This window comes from Neovison vison, chromosome 9, assembly GCF_020171115.1.
Source record: "Neovison vison isolate M4711 chromosome 9, ASM_NN_V1, whole genome shotgun sequence".
NCBI classification, from domain to species: domain Eukaryota; kingdom Metazoa; phylum Chordata; class Mammalia; order Carnivora; family Mustelidae; genus Neogale; species Neogale vison.
This window is the reverse complement of record NC_058099.1, coordinates 32,974,583-32,987,639: the sequence shown is the minus strand read 5'-3', so window position 1 is coordinate 32,987,639 and position 13,057 is coordinate 32,974,583.

Here is a 13,057-nt window from a genome sequence, read left to right as displayed (position 1 = left end):
GGAAGACCCAACTGATCCCACTTAGTACAGGGCCTGAGGAAAATGATTATCAGCACTGGAAGCCCAAATCTTCTGTTAATCATGGACCAGCAAAGGCAGATCTCCCCTACTCTGCATTTCCCAGATTCTGAATATAGTCCGGGGTACACTGTTTCTTCCTGCCTCTTCCAGGAAACCTGCCCTGACTCCCTCTCCTGAGTGTCTGTGAGCCTCATATGTGCTGGTGATTCCTACCTCCCATCCTTCCTAAATTATCAAGTCCTTGGGAGCTGGGACTGTCTGATTCATCGTAGTATCTTCAAGTCCTATCATAGTGTCAGGTACAGAAGAGCTGCTCAGTACATACTTGTAGAATTAAATAAATAGAACGAATAATGGGGTGCCTGGGTGGCTCAGTCGGTTAAGTGTCCAACCCTTGATCTCAGCTCAGGTCTTGATCTCAGCTCAGATCTTGATCTCAGGGTCATGAGTTCAAGCCCCACACTGGTCTCCACAGTAATGCTCAATGAACCTAGTTGGATGTCTCGACAGCACTGACACTCAAGGTCTAAAGCTGAACCCTACAACCACCTCAGCTCTGCTTGTGCAGGTAATGGAATACTTTCCTCAAAACAGCAATCCCACTGTTGTCCATTATCCACTGTAATAATAATAATAGCAATAACAATAATAAACACTTATTTGGTGCTTACTGTGTACTCAGTGTTCCTTTAAGCATTTTAAATCGACCAATTTTCTAGTATCCTCACTATTCTCAGTTTATAGATAAGACAACTAAGGCCCAGAGATGTTAAGAAACTTGTTCAAGGTCCTAAGTTCCTAAGTGACAGAGCTGGACTCAACCAGGCACAGACCAGCCTGGCAGGAATATTCTCCACCACTAAACTGTAAGTCTAGTTTAGAACGAGTCTTCCTCTTCCTTCCTCCAGTAGTGGTCCAGCCTAAGTCAGTGCAGAGCTGAAACCAGGTCCTTGCAATGCCCCACGCGGCTAACCAAGGTGCTTGAAGTAGACAGGACTGTCTCTGCCCGAAGCTTGGTCCCAGAGTCATTGTCGAACTATCTTGCCAATGGCCCGCGGAAGACGAATGTGGTCCAGGGTTCATCTATTACGTGGATGAGATCCAATCCAGATAATGGGGTTACAGGGTTGTGGTTTCCTGTTTTCTTACTACCCCCAATTGGGGTTTTCCTTTCAATTACCTTTATAACAAGTGTGGTTGCAGCTTCAAACCGCAAACCACTTATATTTTATAGGCAAGGACTTCTTCTAATAGTTATAATTCTGTTAAACAGAGGAACTCTTTATACTTGTTTTTACGGTTTTTATGTTTGGAAAACTGGCTCTTTCCGCCCCCCACCCCTTTTCTGGTCCTACTGCTCCTGGCCTACCTTAGCTCCTATCATCTCTTGCCTGAACAGCCTCTAACTGTTCTGCCAGCCTCCAGGCTGACCACTTCTGGTCCATCTCTCACTTGGCCTTATAGTGCCATCTTCCTAAAGTACACCCTGGACCATGGCACTCATCTGCTCACCATTATTTGTGCCTAGTTGCACTCAGCTCTGCCACTTATTAGTTTATGCCCTGGAACAAGTTACTTAATGTCTCTGGGCCTCAGTTGTCCCAGCTACCAACTGGTATTGATGAGTATACTCATTGAGTAGTTATGATTTTTTTTACAAAATCAAGATCCATTCTTGGAAGAATGGAACTGTGGGTCAAATATAAAATCAAGTGTGCTAAGTGTGAACCTCCTCCTTTCAGTTCAAACATTCTGTCCAGGTATTTGAGGAAGTGGCCTCCTTCTGCATATGTGGGAGGTGGCCTTAGCTGACCTCCAGGACCACATCCAACCTTCAGTGTCTGTGATTTTCAGTTTAGGTAGAACTCTCTTGAGAAGCATTCACGCAAAACAGTCTGAAGGCCCTGGTGTCCCACCAACTCTGTGTGAGCCAACATGTGACACGACTGATAAAAAAAAAAAAAGATAACATGAGTAGAAGTAACAAGAACAAAGGTAGGGCATCTGAATTGTGGGAGATGTTTGTCCTGCTGTTTTCAGCTGTTCAGACCACATCTGGAGCGTGTGCCCACTTTCTGAACAACACACATGGAATCAGAGAGCCATCCATGTGGCCAGGATGGGGAGGGCTAAGAAACCCTCTCATAGGAAGGAAAGTGCTGGGAGGGAGGCCAATTCAGAAGATTTGCACACTGGGCAGAACTGCTTCTTCCCTCAGAGCCCCAGACCCAGGACTGTACTCAAAGCCTGCTCCAGGGGCCCTGCCTCTCTCCAGAGCTGAAGAGAGAAGTGGCCACAGGATGAGAGTCTGACCCGAGATCCACACACAACAGGATACTGAAGACTCTCTGGTGGCAATGCAAGCTGCCATGGGGTCCAGGCTGGTCATGAAAACAAATGAAGCAAGTTAAGCCCCTGCCCTTTAAACGTATAAAAATGTCCTGACTTCCACAGATAAATATGTTGTGCCCTCTGCTGCCTTAAACAAATGACTTGCTCTCTTATTTTTCCTTTTCTGATGAAAACCTGATGAGAAAAATGTTTGGTTTTGTTCTTACAATAAGAAAAACGACAGCACACACGTAGTGAGAGATGGCATCACCTCATTCATGGGAGTGGGAGTGGGATCAGCCTCACTGCTGGGGTGGGAGTTGGGAGCTGAAGGGACAGCCGATGGCACTGCAGGAGGCCAAATGAGGTCAAGCCTTCCAGTTTGTTCAAGAAGAGCTAACATTCTGGGGTTTTATGTGAAATTTTCATATTTCTAAATGTTGATGTTCAGAAAATATCATGCAAGCTTATATCCCTCTAGAACATCCCAGCTGCGGTCTGCTTAACTTGGCCTGTATCCCTGCGGTTGGCGCTTACACCCACGGAGGCAGCCGTGGGTCCCCCTGGACTGCTCTGACTGCTAGAAACGCACTCTCCCAACTAAATGGAAATCAATCGTTTCATAGCACAATGGCCCAAGCACTCCTGACCTGCCTGTCCTCTAGGCCTCTGCTCTCTAGGCCATTTCATTCATGCATTCACTCATTTACACACACACACACACACACACACACACTCTCTCCACGGACTCTGTTGCACATCTGTTGAACCCAGTAGATGATGATGTGACTTCCCCATGAGTAGAAAACCTATTTTATCCCTGAGTCCTTTGGTGTCTCCCTCCCACACAAGGCCTGCGTGGGAACACTTCAGCCTCCCTGTTCCTCACAAGGATGCAGCCTGCCCAGGAAGTAAGTTCCCTCCTGGACCATGTGTGTAGCATTCCTCCTAGGCAGCAGCCTGGTGCGGCCATTTATTGGACCTGTGGTCCTGGGCAAGTCACTGATGTCCCAGCCTAGGCCTTCCCGTGTGCTAAAACAGGGGCGTTAGCTCCCACTTCATGGCCTATTTTGAGGTATTTATGAATCGTTTTTTGGGGAGCCTGGGGGGCTCGGTAAGGTAAGCTGCTGCCTTGGGCTCAGGACATGATCTCAGGGTCCAGGCGTGGAGCCCCGCATCAGGGCTTTTTGCTCAGCGAGGAGTTTGCTATTCCCTCTCCCCCGCCCCTCCCCCACTCAAGTTATCTCGCTCTCTTTCCTCTCTCTCAAATAAATAAATAAAATCTTTTTTAAAAAATCCTTTGTTAAGGGAAAGTGCTACACAGTGTCCAGACAAGTGGTATTGACTTGGAGTGGAAGGAAGTGGGAGTTCCACAAGAGTAGGTTTGAATCCAGGATCAGCCACTTTGGGCAGCTTATTTAATCGCTAGAGGCTTCAATTTCCTCATCTGTAAAATGGAATACAACTGCCTAGTCTACAGTCCCGCTCTTTAAGTTTGAAATTAGAAATAATGGTGCAGGCGGAAGGCACCCGGGGAGAGGCAGCCGCTCTTGCAGCTAATGACCAGTAGGGGGCACCAAGCTACTTATAAATGAAATTCGCCTGGCGTCCCGGCCGCGAGCGCACGAAAGCCTCTCTACAAAGGCCGCGGGGATCCACAAGTCTGTGGATTTGCGCACACGTTCCCCTTTTTTATTGGAAAATTTTATTTTACACTGTACTATTTGAGGGGTCGTTTATTTAAAAAGCAGCTCAGAGTGGTGTTAAGAGCTCCTCACAGAAGCCTGCTTGTCCTTGCCCGGGTCCTCGTGCTCTGTGACCGGCGTCTGGACCCACTCTTGCAAAGGGAGACGGTCGGGCCAGGTGATCTCTGGGGGCCCCGCTAGCTGTCGGTGACTAAGATTCTGGGGCAAATACTCTTCCGGAATCATGCAGGCCGGGGGCAGGGGGTTGGACACGGGGACCCTGGACTAAACGACCCCGGATGCCCTCGCGGGGGCTGGGTGTGACGCCTCCCACACCGTCTAGGGAAGCCACGCAGGGCTAATCCCGGTGTCACAGAGAAGTGCGGCGAGGGCCGTCGGGTGGTGGCGGTGTTTTTCTGCGGGCGCGCACTCGGCGCTCATCATCTTTTGTGCCGGCTGCTGCCGAAGCCACGGAGACCACCCAGCCTGACAAAGAAAGGAATTCCTGTCTGCAGTTGACAGCCCTCAGGTTGACGGCTTTCCATTTGCCCCGGAGGCTGTCACTTGCGGAACAATGGCTAGAAGCAGGGTGGCTCTCACCTGAGTCTGGCGCTGCCGCGGGGGGAGGGGCGCAGACTCCGATTGTTGCGGGGGACGGGGGGAGAGGAGGGGCGGGCTGGTGTCTCTCCTTCCAGGTTGGGAAGGCTCTAAGATCACTCCGGCCTGCAGCAGACAAGCTTGGAGAGGACGTGGAGGGCTGTTTCCCCCCGTGGACGGTGTCTCACTCCACAGATCAGGAAGCAGCAAGCACTGACGACGTGACTCTTTGCTTTAAAAAAAAAAAAAAAAAGGAATGTATATACACAAAAACAGAAATCAGTCTCTAAAGCATTAAGTCGGGCGAAAGAAGTCCGAAAGAAAAATATCTACAGTATAATCCCATTTCTAGAACCTTCTAGAGCAGACAAAACTGTGGTGATAGAAATCAGATCCACGGCTACCTCGCTCGGAGAGGTAAAAGTTGACTACGGAGAGACATGAAGGGAGTTTCTGGGGGTGGAAACGTTCTCATCTTAAGTGGTAAGGACATGGGTGCACATGCCTCTCTAAAATTCAGTGAACTGCACACTTAAAAGTGCACTGTACTGTACAAAAATTACATTTCAATAACACTGATTAAATCGGAATTGCAAGAAATAGTTATTATGACTTTTCTCATTCTCAAAAGAAATATATGTCCATACTAGAAGAATGAGAAAATACACATAATGTTTTTTCAAAAAGAAAGAAAAATCATCCACAAGCCCATTACCCAGAGAACCATGGTTATCATTTTGATATTGATAGGGTCAGATCTTAATTTTCACAAAAATGAGATGATACAGCTTGTAATCTGCTTTCTTTTCCATTGAATTGGCAATATAGGCATATAGTTAAGAAAAAGAGATGTACCATTTATGAACAGTTTGCTCCTATATTAATCGGTATTTTCAATATAATAGGATATTATGAACATCTTTCCATGCCATTAAAATTTTTCTGTCATTTTGAAGCAGACATTTGATTGAAGTATAACAAAAAAAAAAAAGAGAAATATGCAAAAATTTTAAGTGTAAGGCTCAAAGTGTTTTCACAAATGAGATCTACTTTTACATGCAGCACCAGTATAAAATCATGGGTCATTACCCAGCACCCCAAAAACCTTTTGGATCCTCTCCTCAGTACTGTCTCCTCTCCCCCAAAATAAACCACTATCCTGCCTTATTTCTAATGAGTTTTTCCTGGTTTTTGAACGTTTATGATGGAATTATGTGGTGTTCATTCTCATGTCTATATTTCTTTCTTTCTTTTTTTTTTTATTTGACAGAGAGAGAGATCACAAGTAGGCATAGAGGCAGGCAGAGAGAGGGTGGCGGGGGGAAGCAGGCTCCCTGCTGAGCAGAGAGCCCGTTGCAGGGCTCCATCCCAGGACCCCGGGATCATGACCTGAGCCGAAGGCAGAGGCTTAACCCACTGAGCCACCCAGGCACCCCTCATGTCTATATTTCTTCACTGGACAGTAGAGGAATGAGATTCATTCATGTTGTTGCATTTGGCAACAGTTCATTCACACTTACTATTACCATAGAGTATACATTTGTAAAAACGTATGACAATTTATTGATCCATTCTATTGTTGATAGACACATGGGTTGTTTCCAGGTTTTGGCTATTATAGCTGCTATAACTTCTTTAGATGTCTTTTGGTGAATATATATATATATATATATATATATATATATTTCTGGTGCATATATGCTTAGGAGTGCAAATACTAGGTTGCAGGATATGCAAATATTTAGCATTAGTAGAAAATACCAGATAGTCTCCAAAATGGTTGCCCCAATTTACATTCCTGCCTGCAGTGTATGAGTTCCAATTGTTCTACATTCTTACCAACAATATCAATTATAATGACTATATAGCATTTCCTTATACGGATATGCCATACTTTATGTTTCCTGTAAATCAGGGATTCTTAACCCTTTTTGTGCCATACACACACTGGTGTTCTGATAAAGCTTGAGGACCTCTTCTCAGAATATGACATAGTAAATGTGTGCTTCATTATTAACACACTGATAACCTCTAGCAGCAGGTCTAACAACCACAGAAACTTCAAATTTTCATAATAAGCATAAACAAAAATGTTTATTGGCTTTTGGTGCTTCCTCTCCTATGAAATGGGTATCTTGGCCTTTGCCCAATTTTTTAAAGGTTTTATTTATTTATTTGACAGAGGGAGAAAAAGCGAGAGAGGAAACACAAGCAGGGGGAATGGGAGAGGGACAAGCATGCTTCCCGCTGAGCAGGGAACTCAATGCAATCAATGCAATGAGGGGCTCGATCCCAGGAACCTGGGATCATGACATGAGCAGAAGGCAGACACTTAACGACTGAGTCACCAGCGCCCCTACCTACCTTTGCCAATTTTTAAAATCGCTTACTTATTTTCAAAACTTACGTAAGAATTCCTTGTATATTATAGATATTAATCTAATAGCAAAATGTCACAATTGTCATTAGCTTTGCCATTTTATGTTTTTTATAGTTTTTTATAGTAGCTGTTTATGTTTTAAATAATAGCTTTACTGAGAAATAATTCACCTGCAATAAAATTCACCCTCTTAAAGTATACAATTAAATGGTTTTTAGTACATTCACAGTTATGAAACCATCATCATCCTCTAATTCCAGAATATTTTCAGCACCCAGGAAAAAACCTTGAACTCATTGGTAGTCATTGCCCAGAATTATCCCCAGACTCTGTAACTCCTGGTACCTCTAATTCATTTCCGTTCCTATTTTGGAAAGAATAATAGGAGTTGCCTATTCTGGACATTTCATAAGAATACAGGAACATACACAAAATACATACACAACATGTGATGCTTTGTGACTGGCTTCTTTCACTCGGCATAATGTTCTCAGGATTAATCTATGTTGTAGCATTTGTCAGTACTTTATGGCTTTTTGTGGGTGAATAATACCCCATTGTATGGGTACACCAGATTTTGTTTATGCATTTATCACTTGATAGACATGTGGGTTATTCCTACTTTGGGGCCATTATGAATAACGCTGCTATGAACATTCATGTACAAGTTTTTGTGTAGATGTGCATTTTCATTTCTTTTGGGTCTGTACCTAGGAGTGGAATTTCTAGGTCATGTGGTGACTCTAAATTTAACATCAGAGGAACTGCCAGACTGTTTTCCAAAGTGGCTGCGTATGTTTAAAATCCCACCAGCAACACAGGAGGTATTTATGACTTTCTGATGCAATGAAATTTTATTATTCCTAGTCAAATAAAGCAGTATTTTTCTTTATGGTATATGCCTCTGAGCCATTTCTAGAAAGGCTTTTATCACTCCAAGATGATAGAAATAATCTATAAAATATGTGGTTTTTTTCCTATTAGTACTTTGCTATTTGTACTTCTATTGTAGTCACTGCTGTTGCTTTGTGTTAAAAATCTAAACCACCACTTGGAATCTACATGATGCAATGCAGGTCTTCCTACTTTTTCTGCCACTTTGGTAGACTTCATCCAGTTCCATCTGCCTTATAATTCATGGCAAGTTTTCCCAGACTCTGGCCTCAGCTGTTAGACTTCAGAGATGTGTTGTTTTGTTACTGGAATCTTTTTGTTTCTTCAGAAGTGTTTATGGCTGTTTCAGATACTTCCAGCCTTTATGTTTTTGAAAATTATTTTTAAGGAAAGTGATCATTTGAGTGCATTTTTCAGTGGTGTAAACATTTTATCAGGATGATAGAGGCTGTGAATGGTGTTCTACACACACTTTACCTCATGCATCTTGTCTTTTCCCACTTCTGCTGTCTAAATTTAGGGTGCATGGAAGCCCTGTATTTGGTGAGCAGACCGACTGATGAGGTAGGTGAGAAAGCGGGCTGGGGACGCTGGGAGTCCAGGAGTCTTTGGGGAGCATTCATTAGGTCTTCAGCTTTTCCCATTTTTCTCATTCTCCCCACCATCTCAGAAACAGAAAGTGGGCTGTTTCCATTTATAATGGTGTAACCAAGCCTCATGTTTCCATCTTTTTGTAGTATTTTTATTCTGTTTTATCCTTTTCACAATGCTGGAAGGTTAGACGGGGCTCAGGGCTCGCTGGCTCCATCTGACCGATGAACAAACAGAGCCCCGGAGACAGTAAATGCCGGAACCATTAGACTAGACGTGGTAGAGCTGCATCTTAACCGTCCAGCACTCCTGATTCCAAGCCTTGAAAACCCCTGTTCAGCAAGGAAAGAGGGTCAAAGGTCTAGGGTGTGTACACATACAGCCCTCAAAAGGAATGTGGCGTTTTGTGGTTTGGGTTTTTCTTCCCCTTTCTGAGCACGCTTCGCATGCCAGCCAAGGGCGTGCAGCTGTGTCTCGGGGGCTGGAAGGGGGTGAGTTGCAGGGTTGCCTGTCATTCCTAAGCCACGTTATAAAGGAGGTCAAAGCACGGAACCTGGGTTGAAGCTCACAAGTCCCTTCTGGTCTTCCGCTGTCTCATCAGAACCGAGCTTCCGCGAGAGAATGACTTGGAATGAGACTCTCTGTAACGGTGGGAACTGGGCTTCCGAGTCCGTGACGTGGCTCCTTAAGTGGTTTAGGGCGATCTGCACGTGTGCTTCAAATTCATAAAACACCCCTCTTGTGGCAAGAGAGGCTGACAAACTCGGCTTCGCGGGCTCAAGAATAAATGAGAAGAGGAAGTCCTCACGTGCCTACGACACTGCGCATCCCAGTGCCAAGAGTCCTTCGTGGGGGATAAAAAAACATTCCTGGGCAAATGCTCTGAGCGAATGCCAGTTACTGCCCACTGCTCATGAGAGTCTCAGTGACAATTAGTGTACTTGAGGCTCCAAGAAGGATGAGGCCTGTGGCACACTTCAACCTAGGTTTGCGCAGCATCTCTAAATCCTGGACCCTTTACTCATGTAACATCCAAGACTTCTTTCCAACAACTGTTCCATGGAGCTTAACCCTGCACAGGGTTGCTATAGAACATACATTTCTATTACATGCACGTACTCATAACAAGCAGAATATTTTAGAACATCAATACCTTCCTCTACTAATTCCAATTTACAAACTTGAACGAGGCTGACAGTATTTTACAGCTTACACAGATGCAGTTCCTTCTATTACAACAAAGTAAAAGGGACCCCTGGGTGGCGCAGTTGGTTGGACGACTGCCTTTGGCTCAGGGCGTGATCCTGGAGTCCTGGGATCGAGTCCCACATCAGGCTCCCAGCTCCATGGGGAGTCTGCTTCGCTCTCTGACCTTCTCCTCGCTCATGCTCTCTCTCACTGTCTCTCTCTCTCAAATAAATAAATAAAATCTTTTAAAAAAAAAAAAGAGGCTGTTATTAAAAAATAATAATAAAATAAAAAAGAAGCTACCCAAATTTTTATGCTGGATTTTATTGTTATTGCTGCTGCTGCTGCTGTTTTATTGTTTTTAGAAAGAGAGTGCGTACACAGGAGGACAAGGGACAGAGGGAGAGGGAGAATCTCAAGCAGGCTCCATGCCCAGCTCAAAGCTCATGCAAGGCTTGATCTCACGACACTGTGATCACTACCTATGTCAAAATCAAGAGTCGGCCGCTTAACAGACTGAGCCACCAAGGCACCCCATTGTACTCTTAAATGCATCAAATATTCCTTGTTATTGAGTGTACAAGTCTTAGAAATTGAAGTTTTTTGATCACACGATCATTTTTTGTGTGTAAAAAATTTATCGTAATATACTTTCATGGTATTGCACTCACTGAGTGACACAGACTTGGTCTCTATTAATATTCATAAAGCATCTTCCAAATTTTTCAGTATTATAGCATTCTATCATTAATTTTTATCAAAGTTATATATGTAATTTTCATGAAAATATAATATAAATGAACTTTCCCTTTGGGGCATTAAAATATTTCTGAATAGGACCCTTTTTTATAATAAGAGTAATTGATGAACGCTTTTAAGTATTTTTTTAAAAGATTTTATTTTTTATTTATTTGTCAGAAAGAGAGAGCGCGGGCACACAGGCAGGCAGAGAGGCAGGCAGATGCAGAGGGAGAAGCAGGCTTCCTGCCGAGCAAGGAGCCAGATGTGGGACTTGCTCTCAGGACATTGGTATCATGACCTGAGCAGAAGGCAGCCGCTTAACCAAATGAACTACCCAGGCGCCCTCCCTTTTAAGTTTTTAAAAAATACATACAAAAGCTGAAAAAAGCCCATTATCTCTTAAATACAACCACTATTAATTAACATTTTCATCAAGTCTTTTCTTTATGCATAGTTTTTACATCATTGAGATCCTTTGTTGTCTCTTTATTGATTTAAAATTATAGCAAGAATATTAGCATTTGGTTTTTTTTGTTTTTGTTTTTGTTTTGAGGGGGCACCTGGATATGAACAGCATTTGTTTTTATACTTGAGGAATGTATAAACAAAGAGAATGATTTAAGGTGTCTCTCCGCATTCCAAGGGCTGTTGGTGGTTTCAGTTTTGGGGTTCCAGAAGGAGTAACGAGAGTGCTGCTTACTGAATGCGGAGGACTGCGGGCCTGTCTTAGATGATGACCCTGAGTCAGTGAAGTAGCATCTTGGTCCCAGCAGTGTCCGGTCTCCATAGCTGAGTCTACTTGGGTCTCCCCACCAGCTCCTCCCACCGCAGGTGCTCAGACCATGCCTTCGCCAGGTCCCGAAGTAGGTCAAAGGGCCAAGGTCAATTTTGTAACAGAGAAAATTGAGATAAATGGCCTTCCTTCAACCATGAAGTTTTGCTTTCCCTTTTCTCCCAACCTGGCGATAAATGAACAACTGTACATGACCTTAGAGAGTGAACTCCTGGTAAAATACAGCATCTAAGGTAGTTGAGACTTGGAGGCTTCAGTGGTGTGGCCAAGCCCCCCTCTGGCTGGTAAGTGGCAGCTGCGGAGCCCCCTCTCTCTGGGGTCCACATCTCCGGCCCTTCCACCTTTCTGTAAAGACCCACACCCCTGTTTCTAAGCAGGAGTAAAACACCATGGAAAATGTGAGACAAAAGTGCAGCTGTCCTTGGCCGCGTGGAATTGGAAGATATTTCAATCAGACAGAATTAATGGGCTTATGGCAAAATCCTTCTAATTCCTCAGTCAGCTCGTCTGAGCCCGGGTTCGGGGTCCCCCCATTGCTGGGTTTTCATCGGAGGCTGACAGATGCTGCAGGTTGAGAACACAAACCGCGCAGGGCGGGTGGTGGCTTTGGTTTTCATAAAGGCCACAGGTGTTCAGGTTTGCCTTTCTGCTTCACCCTTCTTTACATGCTGCCAGACGACAAAGACGCGATGAAGAAGACTGCTTTACCTTCTGAGGTTTCACACAACCAGAAGGATTTGTTGCACGGGGGGCGGCTTTCATTTGTCTCCTGTGTTTTCCCTGGGAGAGTTGGGCTCTCAAAAACAGCTCCAGAACGTCGAACCTGGAGGGCAAGTCAGGCTTCCCTCTGAGGAAAGGCAGGTTAGAAGAATAATAGAGTGGAGTTAAAAGAGCGTTCTAACCAGGCCATGTGAGAGGCCAGGGCTGGGATGCACCCGTGACAGCTAGAGAACGGTGAGAAAGGGACCAAACAGTTCACAATCGTCTCTTTGAAGCAGGGAGACTTTACCATGAAAGGCACACCCTTTGCCACTTGACAGCATTACAAAGAAATACATTTTCCCAAGCCAGAAGCTAATAGGGCCCCAAATGGAAACTTTCAATCTTTTGTTCTAATCATTCAGGTTGTCTTGAAAGAGAAGGCTGAAAATACGTAATTTCCCACCTGAGACTGGGTCACAGTTTCCTCATCCATAAAACCAAGGATTTTGAGCATTCAACCACGGAGGCGCTGTTCTGGTATGGTCTCTGTTGTTTTTATCTAAACTCAACAAACAGCACTGAACACTGTCCGTCCGGCAGGTGTTGTGCCCGTCTCCCACAGTGCCCAAGACACACATTTCCTGCCTGCAAGAAGCCACAGTTCACGAGGGGCCTTGAGGCCATACAAAGCCAAGTCTGGTGTGTCTCTGATGCAGAGGGCCAAGGGAGGAATGAATGGAAGGAGAGATTTCACGCAGATGAAGACGAAGACTTTGTGGAAGAGGTGGTATTTGATTAAGCCTTGAAGGATGAGAGGGGTTTCAACACACGGATGTGAGAAAAAAAGGAATTCTAGGCAGGGGAGGAGTGCAAGCAAGAAGTAGGAAAAGCTAGGTGAGTCCATAGTAGCCTGAGATAAACACACCTGGGGCATAGGGCCGGAGCAGGGGAATCATCTGGAGGCCTCGAGCATTAGGGCATCCACTGAGGAGCCATTGAGGACCTAAAGGAAGGGCTGTAGGATCATTACACATATTAAAATTGTACTTTAGTAATATCACCAGCAAAACTGGCATATTTGTTTTCCGAAGGGTCCCCCGGGTGACAAATGGAAGGGCTATTAGAACCCGCCCA